Source organism: Zophobas morio, unplaced genomic scaffold (assembly GCF_036711695.1).
Source record: "Zophobas morio isolate AGI-343-1 ecotype UQ-CSIRO unplaced genomic scaffold, CSIRO_AGI_Zmor_V1 ptg000024l, whole genome shotgun sequence".
Lineage (NCBI taxonomy): Eukaryota > Metazoa > Arthropoda > Insecta > Coleoptera > Tenebrionidae > Zophobas > Zophobas morio.
This window is the reverse complement of record NW_026972129.1, coordinates 976,588-1,002,551: the sequence shown is the minus strand read 5'-3', so window position 1 is coordinate 1,002,551 and position 25,964 is coordinate 976,588. Positions and strand designations below refer to the sequence as shown.

General features: G+C 38.9%; 1 protein-coding gene and 1 long non-coding RNA gene across 18 annotated transcripts in view; one reads left to right on the top strand and one right to left on the bottom strand.

Annotated features, from left to right (window-relative positions):
• Positions 1-25,964, top strand: part of Dscam2 (Down syndrome cell adhesion molecule 2) — a 956,598-nt gene that overhangs the window by 132,396 nt on the left and 798,238 nt on the right. The gene's annotated exons all lie outside the window — the stretch shown is intronic.
• Positions 6,889-7,779, bottom strand: LOC135135153 (uncharacterized). 2 transcript variants are annotated; one of them, XR_010281450.1, is made up of 5 exons: positions 7,429-7,779; positions 7,285-7,373; positions 7,179-7,201; positions 7,053-7,121; positions 6,889-7,001 (listed from the first exon to the last, which is right to left on the bottom strand). It is a non-coding gene; the product is annotated as an uncharacterized LOC135135153 (long non-coding RNA). The 2 variants fall into 2 exon arrangements; XR_010281449.1 differs by having other exon boundaries at positions 7,058-7,121; positions 7,429-7,770.

Below are 25,964 nucleotides of genomic sequence, written 5' to 3'. Positions count from 1 at the left end.
ATATTGAGTCTGATTTTAAAAACCTTGTTTTTAACTTTGTGATAATATGTACAGTGTCTTGGACATACGATGTCAGATCGCTGTCACTGAAACCCATTTGGTACCATTCCCAATTATTCAAATGATTTTCGTCGAATGAAATAGGTAGACGAGAATTTAAACGCATCGCTTTGAGAAGTCTCGTGTCTCCATCAGAAGAAAAACCTAGAATTGAAATTCCATGCTTTTGGGCATCTTTCTGCATAATGGCAAATCTTTTTTTGACGTCTTGATAAGTAAATTTATTGTCGGTCCCAAAAATGGTGAGGCAGTACGTAGGAGAATAATCAGATAGGGGTTGTGCCACAATTATGTACGCATAATGAGCTTTTGTTCCAGTCTTGAAGTACTCTTGAATAGTTTGAGCGGAAGAAGCTATGTAATGGTTTGTTTCCAGTAGCCCATTTCTTAAAGGAAACACAAATCCTACCACTTTATTAGATCGAGAGTCATATTCTATGCGACCCGTTATTCGAGTCGCATCTTCACTGATCCAAACAAATTTCGTTAAATTTCTTTCTTCTAGGAATAATTTTAATCCTTGGAAGTCCATAACACCTTCGTCCAGTTTTGTACTATTTTCAGCACTGTATCTATTTAAAGAAGATATTGGAGGAATTACTTTTGGTAAATTCGATTGCAGCGTTTCATACAATAGACGACCTCTTATGTAGTAGAGGTATAGGCAAAACTTTTTTAAAGTGGCGTTATACTTATTCTGATTACTTGATTTTGACGCATTTTTTTGATGAAATGTCATGGAGCATTTGGAGAAATTCATTTATCTTTGGCCTTTCTGTATCTGGCAGTTTTTCTGTTTCATTTCTATCAAAATTGTAATATATGCTTTCTGTTAAATTAGATGTTAATTTGTTTTCACAGATAACGTTTTTAATTTGTTCTATTATGGGGAAAAAGTTGGTTAATAGCTGTTGTTTTTCACATCTCTGTTCTAGTCTTCTCCTTTTCCTTTCACTTCGTTGATATTTCAAAAACTGCCATGTTGAGCAACGACCAGATGACAAAGTTGAAGAAATATTCAAATATTCTTCAAAATTTTTTGTCCCCACAACAATTACCCCAACACTATCATGAAAACTCTGACAAAAATCCTGCTGAAGTTTTTCAGTTAAAGTCGAACATGTTGATAAATTATTATCCTCCTTATTATCTTTGTCATTTGTCTTTAAATTACCCATGTTGACTGAAAATGTGTCTGGACGTAGGGTCACATCAGAAATCACTTGTATTATTTTAGAAAAGGAACTTTCTCTATTTTAATCTTGACAGCCACTTTCTGAATCGCTGGAATTCTTCATAGTCTTGATGATTTTTGAAGGCGATTTTAAGTACCGCTGGATTCGTTGTTGGGCGAGTCCCTGTTGTTGCCGAGGTTCTTGTGATTTTCTAGATTCTTGACTAGTTGCGGTGACATGTACTTTAAAATGTCTATGGAAATTTGTATATATCCAACGGCTCTTATAGTTATCACATTTTGATATTTTATAAATAGGTATGTGTTTATTGCAAAAACAAGTAATGTTACAGGTTAGGTTTTGGTAGCGTCCAGCTTTGAAACAATTTTTATGTTGTTGAACTTGTCATTGAAATAATTCCATTTTTCATCATCTTGACAAAATTCTTTTACCTATTTCTTAAGTGATCGTGAAATTGCACAATTTTCTTCCGTCAAGTTGAATGATACTGTATGTTGTTGGTTTTTCTTGCAGGTTGGTGATGGGACTTGATTGTTAGAGTTTTTAGGAGATAGGCTCTGTAATCTCGATAACTTTTCGAAGGAGACGCAATACTGTATCAGCATTGTTAAAATTTTTCGGTATCCACCAAAAATTTTAAACGACTGGACATTGCGGGCAAATATTCCATAATAACTTTCAAAATCGTTTTTATCTATAAGAGTGGGTAATGTGTTTTTAGAGAAATTTTCAATTTCTGCAATGTCTTCTTCCGTAATTTTGGCAATTAAAGATACATCGTGATAACCATTTATTACAAGTAACTTCTTTAAATCTTCAGGTATTTTTAATTTTAAAGATTGTTCTGCTTCTTCAAAAAATTTGGCAACATTTTCTTTGTGATCTGCCATCTGAAACTAAAAAAAAACTGCATAACCTTACTTTCACCCGGATAGCCAGTAAATTGAGGGTGCATGTCTCTCCAGATCTTTTAAAAAGACAGAAACGGAATCATTACATCAGATAATAAACTCGACGATTCAGCAAGTAAAAAATTCAAAATTCCCTCCATCTCCGCAGTTTTTTTTTTTAAATTCAGTATATTTGAATTGAAATTTGAAATTAATGAAAGTATTTTGTAATTCTCTTACTAGCACCAAGAAGAGAAGAATAGTATATTACGTAACGAGAGGGTTAAAAAGGCAATTACGCAAGAGAGAAAAAATTTCAAGCACGAGGCTCTTAACCCTCGAGTTGCGTACTATACTTTTTCAACAAACCCCCAATTTCGGGTAATTTTCGATGAAATTATCGAATGTCACTGTCTTAGTTCAATCACATTTCCGTTCTAGCACGATAATGCTCCTCCGTCTCCAAATAGCACCATCGCATGATTCAAGAGGAAGTGAGGCGTCATGAATTCGCAAACTAAGAATTATAAAATATTTGTCTTCATGACAATATATATTACCTACTGGTAATTACCCACTCTTCTGGGTAATGATGGATTTACTTTAAAGGACACCCGTTTGTAATTGATCGATTACTATAAGAGGAGTACTTATGTGTGACGTAATTTGATATTTTATGTTCAAGAGTGTTAATCTGTCCAATTTTCATATTTTAACAATGTAATGCACTGTAGAAATTTCAGCTCACTGCGTCGACTTTTCTTTAACAAACTACTGACATGTCAACACAAATTTTCAAACGCAGTTTATTGGTTCAAGTGTGTTTCTCAAGAAAATAACAAATGAAAAACTTGATTAGAGATCTATCACTGGTTAAAATTTATGTACCTATTTTTGGAACACCTCTATATTACGATACATGAGAGAATAACTGACCCTGAAATCCAGTTTACAGAAAGTCGAATTAAATATTTTATCACTCCAAAATCTCAGTCAGTATATCACTCTGTAACGACCACTTAATTCCGCAGCCACTCTATTTGAATAATACGCAATTTCGGGAAAACAAGTATACTTAATAATGGCATCATAATATTTACAAAAGTATACTATTCTAACTATAAACTAGTTCGACTGTATTTAGCCGCGACCGAACGGGGAGAGAGCGAGTAGTTCGTCCGTGAGGGTTGCTTAGGGTTGCCTCCACTCCCGTAGCGGCATCTAGTGAGCGCTCGCGTTACACTCCCGCTTTAGATTACATGGACTGCCCACAGGTGGAATCTAATATCTGAAAACTAGAAAGTAAATATGGCTTTATGTACAGCAAGAGCATGTTGGTCGTTTTCGAAGACGTTGACCAGAAGGCTGGACTTGCGTAACATCTGGTTCAGCCGTGTCATCTTCCGGATCGGGTACGACCTCGGGAGCGGGCGCCTTCTTGGGACGACCACGTCGTCGAAAAGGCACCACTGGTTGCACCTCGTCATCGCCGTCGTCATGGGTGAATGCCCTCAAGGCAGACACATGGTATTTGCCCATTGGCTTGTCTGGCTCTTCTCGACAAGCAACAACGTAAGTCACTGGAGACTTCTTCTCGATCACGATGTATGGACCGTCCCGTCGAGGGGTGAATTTGCTTGAAAAACCGCGCTCTTGACTACTGAGAGCGTGTACATCCACGAGAACCTTGTCACCTATGTCGAAGGTGGGCGTAGGCCTGCGTCGTTGGTCCGCGGACTTCTTCGCTCGATCTTGTTGATGCTCGGACCTTTCGCGCGAATCTTTTAATGTCTCCGCGATCACCTTTAGGTACGGCGTTATTTTCGCGACGAAATTTTCGTTGTTCACGACCGCACGAATGTCAGTATGCACATCAAAAGGTGTCCTCATTTCCCGACCGAAGCACAGAAAAGCGGGCGTTTTTCCGGTTGAAAACCGTGCATGGCACCATTCATTGCTAACCTTACCGGCGGTAACGAAACACTCCACATATACTAAATTAGATAATTTTGGGATTCGAGGCCCATTATTGAAATGGATCAGATCATTTCTTCATGGTCCTAAGTTTTACGTCAGAGTGGGCGATTCGGTATCCTCTGAACGGGTGGTTGTGTCTGGTGTCCCGCAGGGTTCTGTATTGGGACCACTGCTTTTCATTATCTACATATCGGACTTACCTCATTTATTTTTCGTCAAATCATGCTTTCTATGCTGGTGACTGTAAACTGTATGCTAATCCTATTCTAAATTATCGAGAACTGCAAACGGATTTAAATACTGTCTACCGCTGGTGCTTAAACTGGTTGATTCCGTTGAATAACGGCAAGTGTAAAGTATTGCACTTGGGTACCAACAACCCTAAACACATTTACATGATAGATAATGAGGTAGTAAAGATCGTGGATAGTCAAAATTATTTAAGTGTTATAATAACATCTGATTTATCTTGGTCCAATCAAGTGGCTTACGTTGCACGAAGAGCAAATTCTCATCCTATATGTTATTCAATGTATCTAGACACCCTTCACGAGATACATTTCTGAAATTGTTTAAGTCGTATATACGGCCAATTTCGGAATATACCAATACTGTGTGGTCACCAATTTTACAGCGGGATAAGGAATTGCTGGAAAAAATTCAAAGAAGGGCTACAAAAAAGGTATTGGGCTATAGAACACAAAATGATCAAACCCGATTAAGATGTCTAAATCTTATATCTGTAGCATCAACAGGGCTGCGGTAAAAAGTCATCGCCGCTATGGTGACGAAAGAAACAATTTTTAAGTCTGTTTTTCGATTCAAAAAGAAAATAAATAAAGTTTTCACTTTCAAAAGTTTTTCGATTACATTCACAGTCCTTCAACCACATTGGTGACCCCGACGTGATATAAGTATTTTGAAAGCAAGATTTGCAATATCAAATAGAAGAAATTACTTCTCCAATCGAACTTTCCCAATCGTCTGAAACTGCCGAGAGCCAGCAGGTAAACGCCGCAGTGGGATAACTACCTCCATTCTGGAACCACAAACCGGAATTATGGTTCGCCATTATCGAGGAAAAATTTGATTTGGTAAACGTCACCGCTGAGAAGACAAAATATAACCATACTCTTGGTGCTCTTCCTCCCGAAATCGCTAGCGAGGTAGCAGACATAATTACAGCCCTGAAGCCGGAGGAGCAGCAGCCGTACAGTAAATTAAGACAAGCCATACTTGCACGTCTCACGTTGTCAGAGGCTCAAAAAGTGCAACAACTATTGTCAGGACTGGAGCTTGGTTCTAAAAAGCCGTCACAACTGTATCGTCAAATGATAACCCTCGTGGGAGAAGGTTCAAACAAATCCGTGAACGAACAAGTATTACGGGAGCTTTTTATGCAACAAATGCCACAAAATATTAAACCAGTCCTAATATCGCTTGGTGACATTAATTTAGGCAAGCTCGCGGAAGTAGCTGACAAAATTTTGGAAGCAGCGCCGATGACAGCTGTTTCAACAATCACTGCTCGTGGAGACGATGCACCTACAAACGATGCGAACAGTCCATTGAGCATCTTGGTTAAGAAAATGGACGAGCTAATTCGGTTGCAACGAGAACTTACCAGCGATTACAGCAGACGCCGTCATGAGAACCGCAAGTATAACAACTACAAACGAACGCGTAGTGCTAGTCGGTCAATCACCAAAGGAGACCAAAACGTCAATGTTTGTTGGTATCATGTCAAATTCGGTGACAAGGCTCGAAAATGTCACGGCCTAGGTTGTCAGTTTTCAAAAAACGCCGATTCCCGGCAGGAATTAGGGTAATTTCTGCCGTTGAGAACGCCGCCGATCGGTTGTACATAAGCGACAAAACCTCCAAGATGCCATACCTAATAGACACTGGAGCAGACTTTTCCATTTTACCCGAACGCTATCGCGATAAACATTGTACATATTTTCCGCGATTCGCCTTACAAACAGCTAGTGGTTCAAACATTAAACTTTTTGGTGAAAAGACAATCAATGTGAATTTAGGTTTAAGGCGTAGTTTTCGGTGGACCTTCCTAGTAGCCAAAATTACAAACGCTATTTTAGGCGCTGATTTTCTTGGACATTATAAACTCTTAGTTGACGTTAGTGGCAAAACCCCAGTAACATTTTATATGTAATCAATATTGAAGTTCTAACATTTAAATAATATGGGTAACGACAGATTTTTTTTTAAAAAATCAATATTGGTTTTAAATATTGAATATATATTTATTTTCAATGTTTAATACTTATTTAGTTCAGAACATTTAATAAATGTTCTTCATATGAAAGGGGGTATGGATATAAAAAAAACTTGTATGGAATACAATATAATATTTATTAAATACAAAAATACATTGTCACTGGAAATAACAGTGTATTTGAAAAGTTGCGGCAATATTTATACATTTAAAAATTATTTGTCCTAGAACCAATTCGTTGAAAATTTGTACCGGGTGATTTTTTTTTAATTTCTGCTTTTTTTTCAGTTTCACTGCTTATGTCAGCAGTGAAACTGAAACTGCTGGCATAAGCTTCATGGGCAGAAATTTAAAAAATCACCTGATGTGAAACACAATATAAATTTTTTAAACATAAAAATACACTGCCAACTTACAATGAAATAAAAATACATTGTCAATGGAAATAACAATGTTCTGCTACATTTCAATCGTTATACAGAAATATTTATTTAATAATTATTTGCTCTATAACCGAAAAAAATCATACCTCATGTTTTTTTCGATGAGAATTCACTCTTGCTTTTGTCTGCGCTTAATGAGGTCCTACCATTTTTTAAATTTCAGCAGTTGTGGCGTTTTTGTGACGTTTCCGTGTGGTACCTACAATTAAATTAACTTACAAATTTCGTAATTTTTAAGAAATCACATAACTTTACATATTGTAGCCTTGTTAATTGTGAGTTCACTAAAAGAGAGCTTATTTTTTCCTTGCCCTGAAAACTTGAAAGCAATTTGGTTCATTATTAATGATTTCTTCAAAATTGCATAGGTACCTACATGTTTTTTTACATCTTCTCTTCCTGGAAAATAAACATTATTATCAGTCTGAAACTAACTAGTTTATAAATACTAGGAGTTAATAATAAGAATAATAAATGCTTACCAATTCATTCAATTTCTGCGTATCTCCCGCAATTTCTAACTGGATTTCTTCTTTTTTTTGGTTGCGCCCGGACATTCATCATTTTGTTTCTACATTCATAATGTGCTTATATTCAGGAATATTAAACCTCTTAAATATACTTACGTGTTGAGAAATTGCATTTTCTGCATTGCTTGTAGAAGTGAGGTTATGTAGAATTAGTACTGTTTTCTTGACAAAACGGTATTTACTACACTATTCTGAATTTATCGCAGTACCGATAATCACAATTCACAATAGAACAAACACCATGAACTTACAGAAAATACTTTTTGAACCACCAACAACAACAGAAAATATGTATATGTTGCACATTGCGCAAACGCGTTCCAGCAGAGCAAGCGCAAATTTAAGTAAGTTTTACAAAAATGATGAATAAAATTATTATTTTTTGTTCGCAAAAATAAAAAAAATATTACTTTTTAATGAGCAATTAATAGTGTGCAACACGATATTTCGAATAGTGTCAATTTCACAATAGCTGGTATTTTTTCAAATCAATTTTTAATATTGCTCCGATAAAAACCCTATGACATAAATTACCTACAAGTTGTCCCAACATGGTACTTTTTTTTCATTTTTGTTGTTCGGTATCTTGATAAAAAGACATTTCATAAATATGTAATATATGTTGAAATTCATATATAAATTTATAAATATAAAATGAATATTATATAAATATTTGTAATATCTAATCAACATTTAATATTATATCAATCTTATATAAATATTAGAAAAATATTGCTTGCTACTGGGGAAAGCTTATAGACACATTAACTTCAGTTTCAGTATCATGTTCCGCAAAGGAGTCCAACGAAATTGGTATACATGCGCTGTTCCAGAACACCGAAAAAGTATATCAGGACCTCCTGCGTAAATTTCCCGAAGTTATCCGCCCCCTCAACATTTTTCGAGAGCCGAAGCATACTGTTCTTCATCATATTCAGACGAAAGGCCCGCCAGTTTCTCACAGAGCTCGAAGACTTTCTCCTGAGAAGCTGAAAATCGCTAAAAAAGAATTTGACGAGATGCTAAAACTGGGAATAATACAACCGTCGTCATCCCCGTAGGCAAGTCCTCTACACCTTGTGCCTAAACAAGATAACAGTTGGAGGCCATGTGGAGACTTTCGATCATTGAACGCGGTAACGATACCGGATAAGTATCCTATTCCACATATTCAGGATTTCAGTCATTGCCTCTACGGCAAGAAAGTTTTTTCATCTCTTGATCTTGTTAGAGCTTATCACCAGATACCAGTTGCAGCGGCAGATCGACCTAAAACAGCTGTAATTACACCATTTGGTCTCTTCGAATTTCTGCGAATACCATTTGGCCTGAGGAATGCTGCACAATCTTTTCAACGCTTCATAGATCAAGTCTTGCACGGTTTAGACTTTACTTATGCCTACTTAGACGACATACTAATAGCATCCTCGACTCCTGGAGAACATCTCCAGCATCTAGAGATGGTCTTAAGACGACTTAGTCAACACGATCTAGTCATTAACCCAAAGAAATGTGTTTTTGGCGTCGACACTCTTAAATTCTTAGGTGTTCAAGTTTCGTCAGATGGCATCAAACCTCTAGCAGAAAAAGTTCAGGCTATACAAGACATGGAATTTCCGAAAACTTCAAAGGCTCTACAAAGATTTTTGGGAACAATTAACTACTACCGGCGTTGAATCCCGAATGCTGCCGAGTTACAATCTCCATTGAACTGTTTACTAAATGGCTGCACTCGTAAAGACCGACCAATTATCAGTACTCCAGAAGTAGTTGAAGCATTCGACAAATGCAAATCTTCTTTGCTGAACGTGGCTCGTTTAACGTATCCAGCACCTCACAGTAAGTTGAGCATTGCAACCGATGCCTCCGATACTGCTCTTGGCGGTGTTTTGCAACAACTCGTGGACAACGAACAACAACTCATTGCTTTCTTCTCGAAAAAACTCACCGGCACAGAAAGACGCTACAGCACATACGACAGAGAGTTGCTTGCTATTTACAAAACAATTCTCCACTTTCAACATTTCCTGGAAGGTCGTATTTTTACAATTTTCTGCGACCACAAACCTTTGATATATGCGTTTCAGAAAAAAACAGAAACATCCAGCCCTCGCCAAGCACGACAGCTTGATTTAATATCACAATATTCTACCGACATTCAGTATATCAATGGTATCAATAACGTGCCTGCCGACATGCTTTCGAGAATTGCTACAATCTCTTGCAAAGCTCTAGACTCTTCAATGCTAGCTACAGCACAAGCTGATGATCCCGATCTCCAACGCTTGAAACAAGAAGGCAAATTCACCTTTCAAGAAATTCAAGATCCTTTGTCAGCTCAGCATCTCTGGTACGAAACGACGCTAGGAAGAAATCGTCTATATATTCCGCCTCCGCACCGTCGTCGCATCTTTGAATCTACGCATAACATCGCACATCCTGGCACAAAATGCTCCATTAAATTAATTTCCAGAAACTATTTCTGGCCAAGTATGAGAAAAGACACATCGAATTGGGTTAAAACCTGTCTTCAGTGTCAGAAAAACAAAATACATCGGCACATCAAATCGCCGATTGGAACTTTCTTGGATCCCGACGCAAGACTTTCGCATGTCCACGTAGATATAGTTGGTCCACTTCCACATTCAGAAGGTTTTGAGTACCTATTTACAGCTATTGCTCGCTTCACGAGATGGCCGGAAGCCATCCCCATCGCTAACATAACGGCTGAAACTTGTGCCAGAACACTTGTCAACCATTGGGTTTCTCGCTACGGAGTGCCCTCACAAATAACAACTGATCGTGGTACACAGTTCGAATCAGTCCTCTTCTCGGAGCTTCGCAACTTAATTGGAGTTAACAGAATTCGAACAACCGCCTTTCACCCTATGTCCAATGGCCTTGTAGAAAGATTTCACAGGAGGCTTAAGACAGCTCTAAAGTGTCATGACGCTCAGTGGGTACGAGCACTCCCTCTTGTGTTACTTGCACTTCGAAACGAAGTGAAGGAAAACATAGAAGCAACACCATCAGAACTTCTTTACGGTACAACATTAAGAATGCCCGGCGACCTCACAGACCCGCGACTGATACAGACTTCACAACCATTTGCAGATTCAACATTCGCCGATAAGATCAGAAATGTTATGCAGAAGATGGCCCACACTAGAACCACTCACAACCGCGAACAAGACCTTTACGTGCCAAAATACTTAGGAACTGCAAATTTCGTTTTTGTGCGCGTTGATCGTGTTAAACGGCCTCTCGAACCACCATACGATGGTCCGTTTAAAGTGTTAGATAAAAAGGACAAGTTCTTTACGCTTCTTATCAATGGTAAACCAAGTACCGTCTCTATAGATCGGCTCAAAGTCGCCTACATCGAACCAGATAACAAGTATCCTACGTAAGCGGACATCACTCCAGAGAATACTTCACATCCAGATCCTGCACCAGTGAAGTCACCGTCGACAACGCGTTGTGGACGTGTGGTTCGGTCACCTGTCCGTTTCCGAACCGTAATCACAAATACTTAATTTTCAACATATTGTTTGTCTCGTTATTACATTGTTAATGAGTTATCTTAGTTTTCGTTCGCGCCTCTCACTAGGAGGGGGGTACTGTAGCATCACCAGGGCTGCGGTAAAAAGTCATCGCCGCTATGGTGACGAAAGAAACAATTTTTAAGTCTGTTTTTCGATTCAAAAAGAAAATAAATAAAGTTTTCACTTTCAAAAGTTTTTCGATTACATTCACAACGACGGAAGAGGGGAGACTTGATATTGGTTTACAAGATTTTTCACAATCCAAATATGTGCCACCTCAAAACCCTTTTTGAATTGAATACTAACCAATTGCGAGGGCACGTTTACAAATTAAAAAAGCAGTCATTTAGAACTATTGTTCGAAGGTTTTCTTTCCTAACAGGGTGTTTGATGAATGCATAGTGAAATCGTAAATGTGACAACTGTTAATATGTTTAAGAACAAATTGGATCAGTAACTCTACTTAGGGAAATCTATTTGAAGGAGCATAATAGGTCTCTGACCTCTGCTCCATTTTTTTCTAATAATAATAATAATATTATGCTTCTCCTTAACTAAGATGGTTAGTTGCGTTTTTATATCCCTGTTTCTTCGCTCTTCGAGATTTCTAGAGGGGTAGTAGAGAGGAGTCAAACTTTGTGTGAAGCCGCGGCAGTAGGCGACCTGTTGCATCACTTCTCCTACAAACTGTGGCCCATTGTCGCTGATGATCTTGCGGGGCGTCCCATAGCGAAGTATTACCTCATTTATGAGACACTTGGCACATGCTTCGGCAGTTGCTTTTTGTAGTGGAAACAGTTCAATCCATCTGCTAGCTGTATCTTCAATAGCCAAAACCCATCTTTCCTGAGCAGGGGTCACTGGAAGAGGGCCGAAAAGATCCATAGCTAGTATTTCAAATCGCTGTGCCATAACGGGCGTTTGCAGAAGTCCAGCAGGTTTTAAATTGCTGCATTTATATTTTTGTCATTCTGTGCAATTTTGGACGTGTCGCCTCACATCACGTCGCAATGTTGACCAGTAATACCTGGGATTTACCTTTTCAATAGTTCGCTCGACACCTGGATGACCTGCAATCGGTGAATTATGAAATTCGGTCATAACGTCTGGTACCTGCTGCTTCGGGACTACAAGCTGTGGCTCTTCGCTATCAACGTCCGGGGAATATTTATACAAAATACCTTTGGACAACATATAACCGCGACCCAACCAGCGACTCACAGTCTCTTCATTGTTGGTTTCAAGGTCATTAATTATTGCCACCAACTCTTCGTCCTTGAGTTGTTCATCCCGTAGCGATTCATAGTTTTCCATTGTTATTAGTATGATACATCAATCACTGCAATGGATGTCATAGATGATAGAAGAACCGTAACCAAACCACAAATGATGAAAAGCAAGTACTAGAAAACGACTACCATATTAAACGATGCTCTTCAAGGAAACTTTGACGAAAATATGATAGATGATAATCTTGAAAATGACTTTGACGAATCTCTGTTTAACAATATTCCAGAAGAACTTCAACTAGAAGATGTTGAAACAGTCGTTGAAGAACACCCAGCAGACAAAAACGAAAGCCAAACCGTCCACTCTGAGATCGAAGCACCCATATTAGACATTCCTATATCAGAAACTGCAATAAACAAATTTCAACAACAGATGTTGATTGAATTAGTATACCTCAAGCACCTAAAAAACCCAAAAGCCATATTGTCGTGCCCAAATAGGCCCATTTTCTTGGAAATGGAAGAGCTAAACTGCATGTAGGGGAAGAGGTAATAATTAAACATTTCTAACATTTTGATACATATATTGAAAGAAAGAATTACAAGCATATCAAAAGAATAATCGAGTAAATATGTAAATGATGAACGGAAAAATAAAACATGTAAATAAATTTACACACATAACACAAAAAAAAACAAAACATGTAAAACTATCTTCTAAAGCGTCACGCAATTGTATTCCACTAATAAAACCGTTAAAATCTATGAACACAACTTACGATTTTAAATAAATTTAATCCTAAAAAAAATCATTATGCAAACTTGAAATTAATTCAGTAAATCCCTAATCAAGTGCGATACCTTCTAAACAATATTAATATTACGTGCGTGATAAATAAACTTAGAAAACTGCTAACTATGAAATCGAGTATATACTTAATTATTTAATAACTGCGATTGGGCATTTATCTGCTAATTAAAATTATTAAAACATCTAAAACAATAAAAAAAAACAATAATTCAAGGGATCCGGAGAAATAATAAGAAGAACAACTAAAATTAACGAACTAAAATCATGCACTTAAATCTACGACAACTTATGAATATAAACATGTAAAAAGAGAGATAAATGAATTGTTACGTTCTTTGATTAGCTAAATATTCCGAGCGCAACACTTGTTCACGAGAAAAATTAGCGATTAAGGGACAGTTAAATACATGCAAAAATGAACAGTCATAGTCTTTAAATGCAGCTAAACATTGGGAAATTAGTACCATAAATGCGCTAAAATACAGTGAGATGATTAAATTAAAATAAAATGCGAGGTTTCCAAATACCTTACTATGGCAAAATAATCAGAGAACGAAATCATATTTAAAAACGGCAAAAATTCAACATAAAATTATCGACTGCAAGAAAATTAAATTAAAATGGTTTCAGTTCGGAACAAAAACGCACATAAAATATTCATGTCGCAAACAAAAGGGTTAAATCGTCAAATTAAGGAAACGTTGGAATAATTAGCATAAAAACGATCGGTAATTTATCGAAAAATCCTCCTCAACGGCCGAGAACCGACGCGAGGCCAAAAGTACCACCCGCAAACGAGAACATATGGTAACACTAAATTCTTTTCACCTACGGCGCTATTTGTTCACACCAAACGTATCGAAGATCCCCCGACTAAAACGCATAAATTAAACGCTACTTATGTACGACCCGAACTAGAGAACACATTATGAAAAAATGGAAAGCACGATAAACCAAGGATGACTAAAAGGTAGACTTACACAGCCGCAGCATTGAGAATTTTTCTATCTTCCTCTCGGGCTCAGTAAATTCTTCTCAGTTCGGATTTCTTCAAAATTCAGCAAAAATAGTAAAAATCTCGACACAGGTTTGGGCAGCGTCTCCGACAGCAACTCGGAACTTCAACTGAACTGAATTGCCTGTCCTGCTGGCAATTCGCCCTTATATAGCTTCGTTTTGGATAGGAATAGACCCACGCTTTTGTGTGGTACCGTATGGTCATGAAAATGCGAAGATGCGTCGACCAATCGGTAAGTCCGTTTCCTTGTATGGTAAAAATATGGGAAGCTGATGAAATCCCAGTTCCGGGGATGAAGTGGGGATCAGTCTAGCGAGGGCTAAGATGAGTGTGCGTGCACAGATGTACTGCTGGGTTGATGACGTAGTAAGTTTGAAGCGACGGCGTTCTTTGATGGTTTTTTTTTGCGTCTGCGTTTTGTTTGCAGCCATTTGAGTTTGGATACAACTTCAGAAGAAAGTAATTGCGATTGGCGATGTTTATGGCGTATTATTCTGTATAAGTTATTTGCAACGTCTGGCAAGCGCAATGTTATTTGCAATTTGCAAATACGTGAATTTTGTTCCTGCATTCGGGGACTGGTGGTTGAGTTTGTTTATCTATTTGAATGGTGCTATATGCCGGTTAGGACATGCGTGTTAATTAATTAAGATCTGCAAATTTTCGAGTTATGTTTTGGGGATTTGTTGTTCGTCTTTTTAGTTACAATTTTCTCGTGAACGAATTTAATGACGACTCGTCACAATATTTCAAAATCGAAAAGAATGTATAAGTAGATTGATTTGTGATCCAACTCAAAGTGTTAGTCAAAAAAGGGTTAAACATAGTAGGTAATACGTCCAAACTCCACATATATAATACGGATGGTTTATTGTAAGTTGGGGTACATGTTTCGAAGACTACCTGTCTTCGTCTTCAGCCTAGGTGGAAAAATCCAAAAGAAAAAATTAGAAGTGAACAATTAAAAAAAAAACTAAAACACATACATTCTTCGAATCCTCGAATGTTGGTGAAATAATGTAGTAAAGGTTAAATTGACGAATCTCGAGTTTCATGTTTTCTGATGTTTTACAGCTTGTGCAGCAGGAAAATCTTGACCCCCCCCACTTCCGATTGTCTGTTGGTTTTTATTATTATTAATGTACTTATATGTCGCACTGAAGACAAATCTTATTTAGTCCAATATGAATACCTGTTTAAATTGTAATGGCGCAATCAAACCCAACTTAAATTCGAGTCCGCCCGCCGTCTCGTCCTTGCATATAGGCCGGATGACCTAACTCCAAATACTTCTTCAATCAGTTGCGATGGCTGTCACGGGCATTTGCACACAAATTGCGTTGGGTCATCAGAAAGCGATGTCAAGCTAACCCGTAGTAAGATAAAATCTGTTTGTTTGTAATACCTGTAGCGTCCCCATGAACCAATTTAAAGACCTAAAATCGAGAAACTCCAATCTTCAAGCCAAATTTAATGCATCTCTCCTCAAACTCAAAGATGAATTTCAAAACCAAATACTCAATTAAAAAACTCTCTGAAGTTAGATCGACCTTCAGACAATTCGCAATATCAGATTGAAGAGATTATCCAGGAGGTAACAGAAAGATAAATAAGAAAATCAAATATTATTACGTTTAAGAGCGTTGTCAAAGGATGTGGCATTTTGCCACCGTTCGAATTTTTTAAATCTGATAAATAATTGTTGCAATAAAAATTAACAAAATCACATAAAATTGGCTTAAAAGAAGTGTTTGTAACTCGGCAATTAAATGACGTCTTCGAAAAATTCAAACGGGGACAGCAAGATCAATGTTTCGTAACTGTGTGTATAAAATTGCTACGTTGTATTACAAAATGTTGCTATGAAACGAAAAAACAGAACGCATGTTTTCGGACAAAATGCAAGCCGATTTCTGGTCGCCCTCACTAGGGTCAGGTGAGGAAAGACGCTAAGCGGAGGCTCACATCTACTCCCACTCTAAAACGCAAAGTACAGACACGACGAGATCGTATTTTGAAATATTTTTGTGATATTATTATCGGTGGAGTATTACAAGTCGACGACGGTACCCGAACTAAGTTGAATCTTTCCGTGTACGCTGTAACTAAGATTCACCTCTCCCCTCGAAAATGTTTACATCCCTCAGAATTCATTGACTTCACAGTTGGAGAAACGAATGAATGGCTTGAGTAAAAGCTGCTCTTAACATCCCAGAACAGCCAGAAAATTTAACCAAGAAACAAGGCGTGGAAAAAGAAATAAATGTTGTTAACAATATTCTCACATCAGTTAAGTCACCTCTACCACTAATTGCCGGTTCGCGGATTCAACGTTTGGGAAAATTTTTTGCAACTAATAGACGTCCAAGACGTTTACGTGTTACTTTATTAAACGAAGCAGATGTGCGCAGTGTCATTCGAAATACAAAAGTTTTAAAAAATCAGGAATCATTCAAAAATATGTCTCATCATTTGATTGCACACCCAAGCAAATATCCTATTATAAACATCATAAACAAGAACTGGATGAGCGTATTCGCAATGGAGAGCTCAATCTTAAAATTCGCCACGCAAATGGTATTCCTAAGATAATAAAGTTAAACTAAATTGTACACCCAATTACATAACGAACATATCATGTCAATGTTAAAATGTCGAGAGTCTTAGAACGAAGACTAACGAAATTTATACCAATATGTCCAATGTCCACTTACAATTACGGTTTTATCGCTGTCACCGAGTCTTGGTTATCGGAAGATATATAATTATCTATAATGCAGAAATATTTCCACCAAACTGTACAGTTTACCGTAGTGACCGAAATTTCAGTGCTGTAACTGCCATTAGGGGTGGTGGAGTTTTATTTGCAACTCAACAAAAATATGAATCAAAAAGCTGGATCTAAAATTTATAACAAATACAGTCCTTACGATTGATATATTAGGAGTTTCAATAACATTTAGCAATCTTACTAAACTAGTAATATTTGTAATATGCATTCCAATGGTGGATGGCCACATCAGTTAATGAATACGAATTTTTCTTAGACATCTTCTCCAGCTCACAAAAGGCCTCCTGCGAAAATATGATAATCATTGGCGATTTTAACACACCTTCGGTTCAATCAGACCTCAAGAACGAATTTGCGTAGCATTAAACAAATTCAGTCACTTTTTCAATATGTCACAATATAACAGCATTCAAAATACTCATCATAGCATCTTAGATCTCGTTTTCGCAAATTTTCCATGTTCAATTCAAAATCACAATCTCCAGTTGTAAAAGAAGACAATTCTCATCCCGCTCTACATCTGAAATTTTTGACGCACAATAGAATCTTTAAACAATATTCTACGTACTTTCGATAACATAGAAGAAGCATGTAAATCATACTATGACGTTCTTAATTCTCATTTTGAAGCTGCTGTGTCAAAGTTACACATCACACATAATCGCGAATACTCTCCTTGGTTTAATAGGGAAATCATTAGCATTCTTCGCCTAAAGGAACTATGTTTTAAAACTTTTAAAAAGCACAACTCCGAAGAATATCACAATTTGTTCAAATATTATCGTGCAAAATCTAAATCACGTATCGAATCTTCTTACAAAAAGTATATTGCGAATGTTCAGATAAATGTCCGTGACAACCCAAAAACTTTCTGCAGCATAAGAAACGACAAACAAGAATACCAGGAACAATGTTGTATGGCGGTAATGAACTTTCCAATCCAGAGTCAATAGTCAACGGTTTCCGGCAATATTTTAATAATCTATACTTCTATACTTCTATACTTATATTATAAAGTTGGAGTTTGTTTGGTTGAAAGCGCTAATCTCAGAAACTACTGGTTCGAATTCAGAAAATCTGTTTCTGTTGGATAGTCCATTTATCGACAAGGCTATTGTTAGATGTTATCAAGTGTATGTTGGGCTGCCTACCCACTAATGGCCTGCCGCCGCCTGTCAGCTGCTGAAGATTCATTCAGGGAAGATCGTTGCGGCTGCCTGGTTGTATTCGGCTGCAAGCTGTGTTTCAGTTCTTATACGTTTTATATTATAAGGCAGTTTATAAATTCTTAGCGAATAAACTAATATCAGAAGTGGGATTCCCCGAGCCTACATCTTGATGAAAGTGCGGGATTTTCACGGTACTCAGTTCGTTGTGTAAGTGCGCAGTACGCTAAAATGGAAAAGCTCCTGGCTGATTTGGTCCAAGCTATCAAGTCAAACAAACCAACCCCTGATCAGGTGGACTTACCTGTTTTCCACCCCGAAACCGACGATGCTGCAAAATGGTTGCAACAGGTTGAAACAATTAAAACGGAATTTCAGTGGTCAGATGTGGAATTATTGGTAAGATTGGGGCGCTTTTTAGTCCAGGGTGCTCGGGGGTGGTACGACAATTGGTCACCGGAAGTGCGGGATTGGAATACCTTTAAAAGGGAGTTTGCAGATGCCTTTCCACCAAGACGCAATTTAGGGCGTTTATTAATCGAAGCCGGAAATTATGATAGCCGTAGCTGTAACACTTACGATAATTACGTGCACAAAAAGGTCGCTCTTTTACGCAATTTACGTGTGACTTGGAAAGAAAACGATCTTGTCGAATTAGTTGTTCACGGTATTAAGGAAAATTACGTTCAAAACGCGGCGATAACGAGAGATTGCAAAACCATTTCTGAATTGCTGGCGTATTTAACCGCATTTCCAAAGAAATCGCGAGATGTAACCGTAGATCTGGACGCAGGACCTTCGTCCAGTAAACGCCCACATCTTGGTAATAATCTGCCCTTAAATCCCGTGCGATGTCATAATTGTGGTAAAGTTGGACATTTGCGAAGACAATACCGATTCCCAGACCGACGTAATAAGCAATCAGAACGGTCAAAAACCCCCGAACGCATTAATAAAGGCAACAATGCCGGCGATGGTAAAATTGTTTGTTCCTTTTGTGCTAAAGGTGGTCACACCGTTGAAAAATGTTTTACCAAGACTGCAATTGAACAACGGCGCAAAGTTAATTTTTGTAAGACAGGAATTTCGGCTGTTCCCACGACCGCTAGTGTTGACGGGATCAAGTTTCGAGCTCTTATCGACACAGGCTCAGACGTGTCGCTTATCTCTGAACGTTTTCGTAGTTTGTTTGTAAATAAAATTGAATCTCACCCATTAGTGCTTAAAGGAATTTCGCCTGGAAATTTAAATGTTCATGAATAGAGAGCGGAAAATATGCAGCAAAATTTTGGGAAATATGATCATATGATATGCACCAAATTTATGCAAATATGCAGTAACTTTCTTAATATATGCAGAGATATGCAGCTGCATATCCTCCAAAAACTAAAAAAAAGCGTAATAACCGAACTAAATTTATTTACAAATTACAAAATTAGTATTAATCGACTATTTAATTACTATTTTGGTAACAATTTATTTTTAAATATTTTTCGAAATATTCTAACCAAAAGTTTTCCGATGATTCTAAAGTATATTTGGTATAGAAAAACTGTGTACTACGTCCACAGATATAAAAATCCTTACCGGTTTAGAGCAGACGCGACAAAACAGTTCCTTCTTGAAGAATATGTTCAGGAAAAGGTTTAATCCATAAATTAATTTGAGTTATCTTCGATATATTAACACACATGTATCGCTTAAAATGCTTTAAATGCAAACTCACGATGAAAAGTAATAGGGTAACGTCCCTTCAACCACCATAACACATACCATTAATACATTTAAGTAACGAACAAAAATATTGGGAATGAATGGTATTTCCAATAGTAATTAGGGCCCAAATTTACCTGGAAGAATGGCTTAACACCCAATGGATTCTCCAAACTACCATAAAACCCAAACCTTTACTAGTTATTTGAACATCAGGACAATATTTGCAATATGATTAATGAAATTTCGTCTTTCTAGATACATGCCGATAGAATAACAATCTTTTTTTTTTCAAATTGGCACAAAAATTGATAAAAATGCAAAATATGCACCCGTTACGTGAAATATGCAGCAGAAGGCAAATATATGCAAATATGCAATTTTTTTATAGCTGTATTCGTTTTTAATTAGCATGATTCGTTCACATATTAAATATCAAGACTTATATGCAAAAAATAACGGATATGCAAATTTCATAAAATCCGCTCTCTATTCATGAAAAATTTACTGCGTTGATCGAAATAACAGGACAAAAAACGTCATTAACCTTTTTCATAGTGCCGGATTATATTCTTGATTTTGACGTGCTTATCGGTTGTAATTTATACCAAGACCCAGAACTGGCCACTCTTACGGACCAGTCTGGAACAAAATTGCTTAGAAAACAAATTCCTGGCATTCGTCGAATTATGGACTCCAGTTTGGAGCCCGTAAAACTTAACACTCTCAATGTCCCAACTGAGTACGCCGATCAAATCAATTCTTTGTTGGGCAAGTACTCAGACTTGCTCACTACCGGATATAAAGTTCCGGCGATAAAAACTGCGAGTCTAAACATACGACTCATTGATGACCACATCGTAAATAGACCACCTACGCGTCTTGCGGCATCTGAACGGGCAGCCGTGCGTGAAATTGTTGAAAATCTGCTCGACAACGAGATAATTCGGGAAAGCGCTTCACCGTACGCTAGTCCAGTGCTTTTGGTCCGGAAGAAGGACGGAACATTTCGCATGTGCGTGGATTATCGTGAACTAAACTCGCACACTGTGAAAGATCGTTACCCCTTACCGTTAATCGACGATCAGCTCGACCGATTGGGAAAGGGAAAGTTCTTCACGTCACTTGACATGGCGTCGGGGTTTCATCAAATTCCGATAAGCGAGGACTCGATCGAGAAAACGGCTTTTGTCACACCTGAGGGCCACTACCACTACCTACGTATGCCCTTTGGGTTGGCCAACGCACCGGCTGTCTTTCAGCGTGCTTTAATTAAAGCTTTGGGGCCTTTAAAAGAGTCTGTAGCTCTTGTTTATTTAGACGACCTGTTAATACCTTCGCGGACACCGGAACAGGGAATCGAATTTTTAGAAAAAGTTTTGGAGGCGTTGCGGACAGCAGGTTTTTCATTAAACATTAAAAAATGTAAGTTTTTGCAAACAAGTATCGAGTACTTGGGTCGCGAAATCTCGGCTGAAGGGATTCGTCCCGATTCGCGAAAAGTGACTGCTTTAATTCACTCTCCCTTGCCAAAAAATGTAAAGCAGGTCCGGCAATTTATGGGGCTTGCTGGATATTTTCGGAAATTTATTCCTAATTTTTCAACTGCAACTGCAAGTATCACTAAGTTAACAAAAAATAACGAACAATTTTGTTGAGGGAATGAACAGGAAATAGCACGAAAATATGTGATAACAAAACTACCACTTTAATAAAAGAACTTTAATAAAGCAACTGCCACTTTACAACGCAAGTAATCTTAAGCTACTGATGTCGCGTTTCCCAATCGACGGTTGGTCCGTTTTCCCCCTCTGGCGTTTTGCTTATCCTTGCTGACTCAGGGTGTTCTACACTCGACGTCTCAGCAATGAGATCACTCGCCGACACGGCCCTCCTGACCTAGGCGGACGCCGCTCATTTTGGGGGACCCTGGAACAAGAAGCAGAAAAAGCAAGGGATCCGGACAACCGTAGTTTTGGGTCTGATTTGTTATGACATGCCGGCTTCCCGAGCAGTCTTATCATGCCGGCTTCCCTGGCGATCGACATACCGGCTTCCCAGGCAGTCTTGTCATGCCGGCTTCCCAGCCATTTGACACGCCGGCTTCCCAGGCAGTCTTGTCATGCCGGCTTCCCAGGCATTTGACATGCCGGCTTCCCAGGCATTTGACATGCCGGCTTCCCAGGCAGTCTTGTCATGCCGGCTTCCCAGGCACCCATCCACCCGTCAACCTCACTCAACCTTCCGAGTAGTGAACTCCTACTGGCACGCTTTGTCTGGGTGGCCAACCCTACAGGCAGTGGTCTTCACCACCTACCGGTGCCCTCCCAAGTAGTGTTCCACCTACCGGCAACTTTCTCTCCGATAGCAAACAACATATCGGACAATTCTAACATTCGTCTAAGCGGTACCGCATGCAAATCGCCAGGCGCCAAACTAACTTAGTTTTCATCAACATTCAGTCAACTAATATTTACTTTCATGCACAAAAACTCTAAGATGACTAACAACAAAATAACAGGAAAGCTCAAACCCTTCATCACACATTCATTCCAAGTCCAAGACTCTCCAAGGCTTCATGTGCTCGGCAGCATAAACTCCCTTATACGGCTGTCGACTGCGCACTGAACCTGGTATGTCTACAACCTCGTACCGGTCGTTCGGTAAACATCTGGAAACTTTGAAGGGGCCTTTCCACTTTGGAAGGAGCTTTCGGCTACTGCCTGAGCCAACAATTGACGATATTTGAACCAACACTAAATCTGAAACAGAGAACGTATGAGTCCCGCCTCGGTGCCTATCAAAACGGGCTTTCTGGGACTCCTGCTCACGTGTTGTACGTTCAACCACCTCTGTTCTGATTTTTGTGACATCCACTGGGGGCTCCCCAGCGTCATCGTCTGAACAACCTAAATTTCTGGGTCCCGACCGGTAGCCCAAGAGAACTTCTGCCGGTGTAACGCCCAAGGCTCTATTCAAGGTATTGTTCAAGCCCAACTGAATGTTATGAATATTTTCGTCCCACTCATCATCATCATCCAAAGCCCCCATGGTGGCCAATGCCTCCAAGATTGTCTGATTGTATCGTTCGATCTGACCGTTTCCACGCGGCATACCAACAGCCACCATGTGGTGCACCGCTGAAATCTCTGAACAAAAGTCACGAAACAGTTTTGAATCAAAGGGTTTGCCTCTATCAGAGATGATACGCCTTGGTGCCCCGAAAATTTTAATTACTTCGCGTAATTTCTCAATCGCATATCGAATTTTGGTGCTTTTAACTGCGTAAATAAAACAAAACTTAGTGTATGCGTCGATAAATGCTACAACCTGGGTATTCTTGTTTTTACTTTTAACGAAAGGGTCTAGGTGGTCTATATGGATGGTGTGAAAAGGCCTAGGAATTTTTGTGATTGGATGTAAATACCCCGGCTTTTTACCCCCTTTTCTCTTATAATATAGACAGGCAATGCACGACTGGACATATTTCTTTGTAAACCGGCGAAGTTTAGGAAACCAAAATTTTGAGGAAATCAACTCATATGTTTTATCATACGAAAAATGTCCCACATCGTCATGATTGAGCTTCAACAGCTGCCAGCGACAAAATTTAGGAACAACACCTCGACGCCCTCTGTCCGTGCGCCTATAAACCTTACCCCGGCGAAGGTCATACTCCGCAAAATTCGCTTTGTTACCTAACCGATCGCCAGACAAAAGAATATTTTTGATTGCCCGAATGTCTGGATCAGCTTCTTGGACCACCAAGAGCCAATCATCCTTGGAGATTATGCTGACACAGAAACTATTGGAGTCCACCGGGTTACGACTAATTGCGTCTACATGTGACATTTGCCGGCCCGCTTTATGGCAAATTTCAAAATCATATTCCTGTAGTTCTAGAATCCACCGACCAATGCGCGGATTTAAATCTTTCTTTGACATCGCACTACGAACTGCTGCACAATCTGTAAAAATTCTAAAATGCCTCCCAAATAAGTAGTGTCGAAAACGCTTAACTGACGCTACAATTGCATAGCATTCTAGTTCGAACGAATGATACCGTTGTTCCGTAGGGGTTGTGTGTTTGCTGTAGTACCCAACGACACACTCGCGTCCACTTTCAGATACTTGAACTAACATCCCTGCCAACCCAGCTCGACTAGCATCAGTATACAAAATAGTCTCTCGCGATGGATTATATAGAGTCAAAATTGGTTCCGATATTAGACTATCCCTCAGAGTGTCAAATGCGCTTTGCTGTTCACTTGACCAAACCCACCCCGCGTTTTTCTTTAGGAGATTTGTCAATGGCTTAGATTTGTGTGAGAATTCGGGAACAAATTTGCGAAAATGCCCCACCAAACCCAAAAATTGGCGTACATTATGAACGTTTTCGGGTGTCGGAAATTTCTTTATAGCATCAACTTTATGCTGACTCGGTTGGATCTGCCCGGAACTGATAGAGTACCCTAAATATTCGATTTCGGTTTCAAAGAAGCTGCACTTTCCGAGATTCAGAACAATATTATTATGCTTAAAAATTGCCAAAACTTCTTCTAAGACTCGTAACCCCTCTTCAACTGTTCCTGAAGGGATGAGGATGTCATCCAAATAAGCCAGTACTTTTGTAAACCGTAACGTACCCAAAATATCGTCTACTGCTCTTTGGAAAACATATGGCGCGTTAGATAGACCAAAAGGGACTTTTAAGTATTCATATTTTCCCTCTGGGGTAATGAATGCCGTGTATTTGATTGAGTCCTCAGCCATTTTAATCTGGTGGTAGCCGCTGAGAAAATCTAATGTGGTGAAATATTTTGCTCCAACGAGCCGATCTATTAAGTTTTCGATAATGGGTAATGGATATGAATCTCTCACTAAGATTTTGTTTAACGCCCGATAGTCGACACAGAGCCGCTTACCACCATTTCGTTTTGAGACTAGTACAATGGGAGAGGCGAACGGTGACTTGGAAGGTCTCACGATTCCATTTGAAATTAAATCACTAAGTACTTCACGGACATCACACTTCTCTTTTTCGGAAAGTCGGTACGGTCTGCTGACTATTGGTTTACTATCAGTCAAAGTCAATGTCATTTCGACATTAGGAATAGTTTTTAAATCACTAGGACTATCTGAAAAGCAATCCTCAAATTTTGAAATTAAGTTCGAAATTTCGGCGGCAACGGGCTCCCCGGAGATACCCACCGAGATAACGTTGACGCCTGCTAATGGCAACATTGAAGAGTTAGCGTAGTAAAATTTTAACAAATTTCCATTGCGTTCATATCTAATAGTTTCATTTTCCGTAAAATTTTGTCCAATAATTAAATCGGCATCAGGAAGACAAAAATTAACAACATAGAGATCGAGTTCCCAGGCGATGTGTTCGACCTCAATCCGGCCCTGTACTTTTGACCTTGCGATGATTTCACCGCCACCGAAAGCATTTAATGTCACCTGATCCGTAAGTGGAACTGTTTGCAAACTTAGCTTACGTACCAAGTCATCAGTAATCACTGATACCTCGCTACCCAAATCAATAAACGCTTGTAATTGGAATTGACCGTTTAGGGTTACAGTTTTATAAAATTTATTCTTTTTAGTGGTATGCGATACGACAAAGACTTTCTTTTGTGATTTGTTCGCGATATTAGTTGGTACGTTCTCGGAGCGTAAGTTATTTTTCCTATAACAGTTTTGTTCTGCGTGACCGTAGTTACGGCAAAACGCACAGCGATGTTTACGCGAATCTTTATTCTCGGGACATTCGAACTGCTTATGACCTGACTCTTTACAAAGAAAACAAACAATTTGAGATTTGTTTGTCCTCGGACTTTCCTGTTGATTAGAATGTGAACTGGTGCCACGATACCGTGATTGAAACGACGACCGAAAACGCTTTTTAAAAGACTGGGTCGGGGTGTTGGTACTACCGGGTTGTACCTCTCCGGCCCCGAATGGTTTCAAATAGGCAGCAAGATGTGAAACCTCGGTAATCCCGGCTGCTTTGATAGCTAATTTTAAACTATCATTTCCGACGATGCCACCAAGGATTAAATTGACTTCGTCGGGCCCCGGTAGGTTTAAATGCATTTTCCGTATTAATGCCAACTTGGCATACGCGTAATCAAACAAAGTGACGCAAGAGATGGATTTCATCGCCAACATCTCCGTCATTAATGCATGCAAGTTGCGTGAAGGAGGAAACGCATTTTGAAGCAACAGCTTCCACTCCGCCCACGTTCGCGGGGTAACGGTCAAACTACGGTACCATATCAATGCCACCCCCTGTAGTTTGTTCAACGCTAAATGGCAAATTTCATTATCGCGCCAGTTGTAGACTTGAGCACATT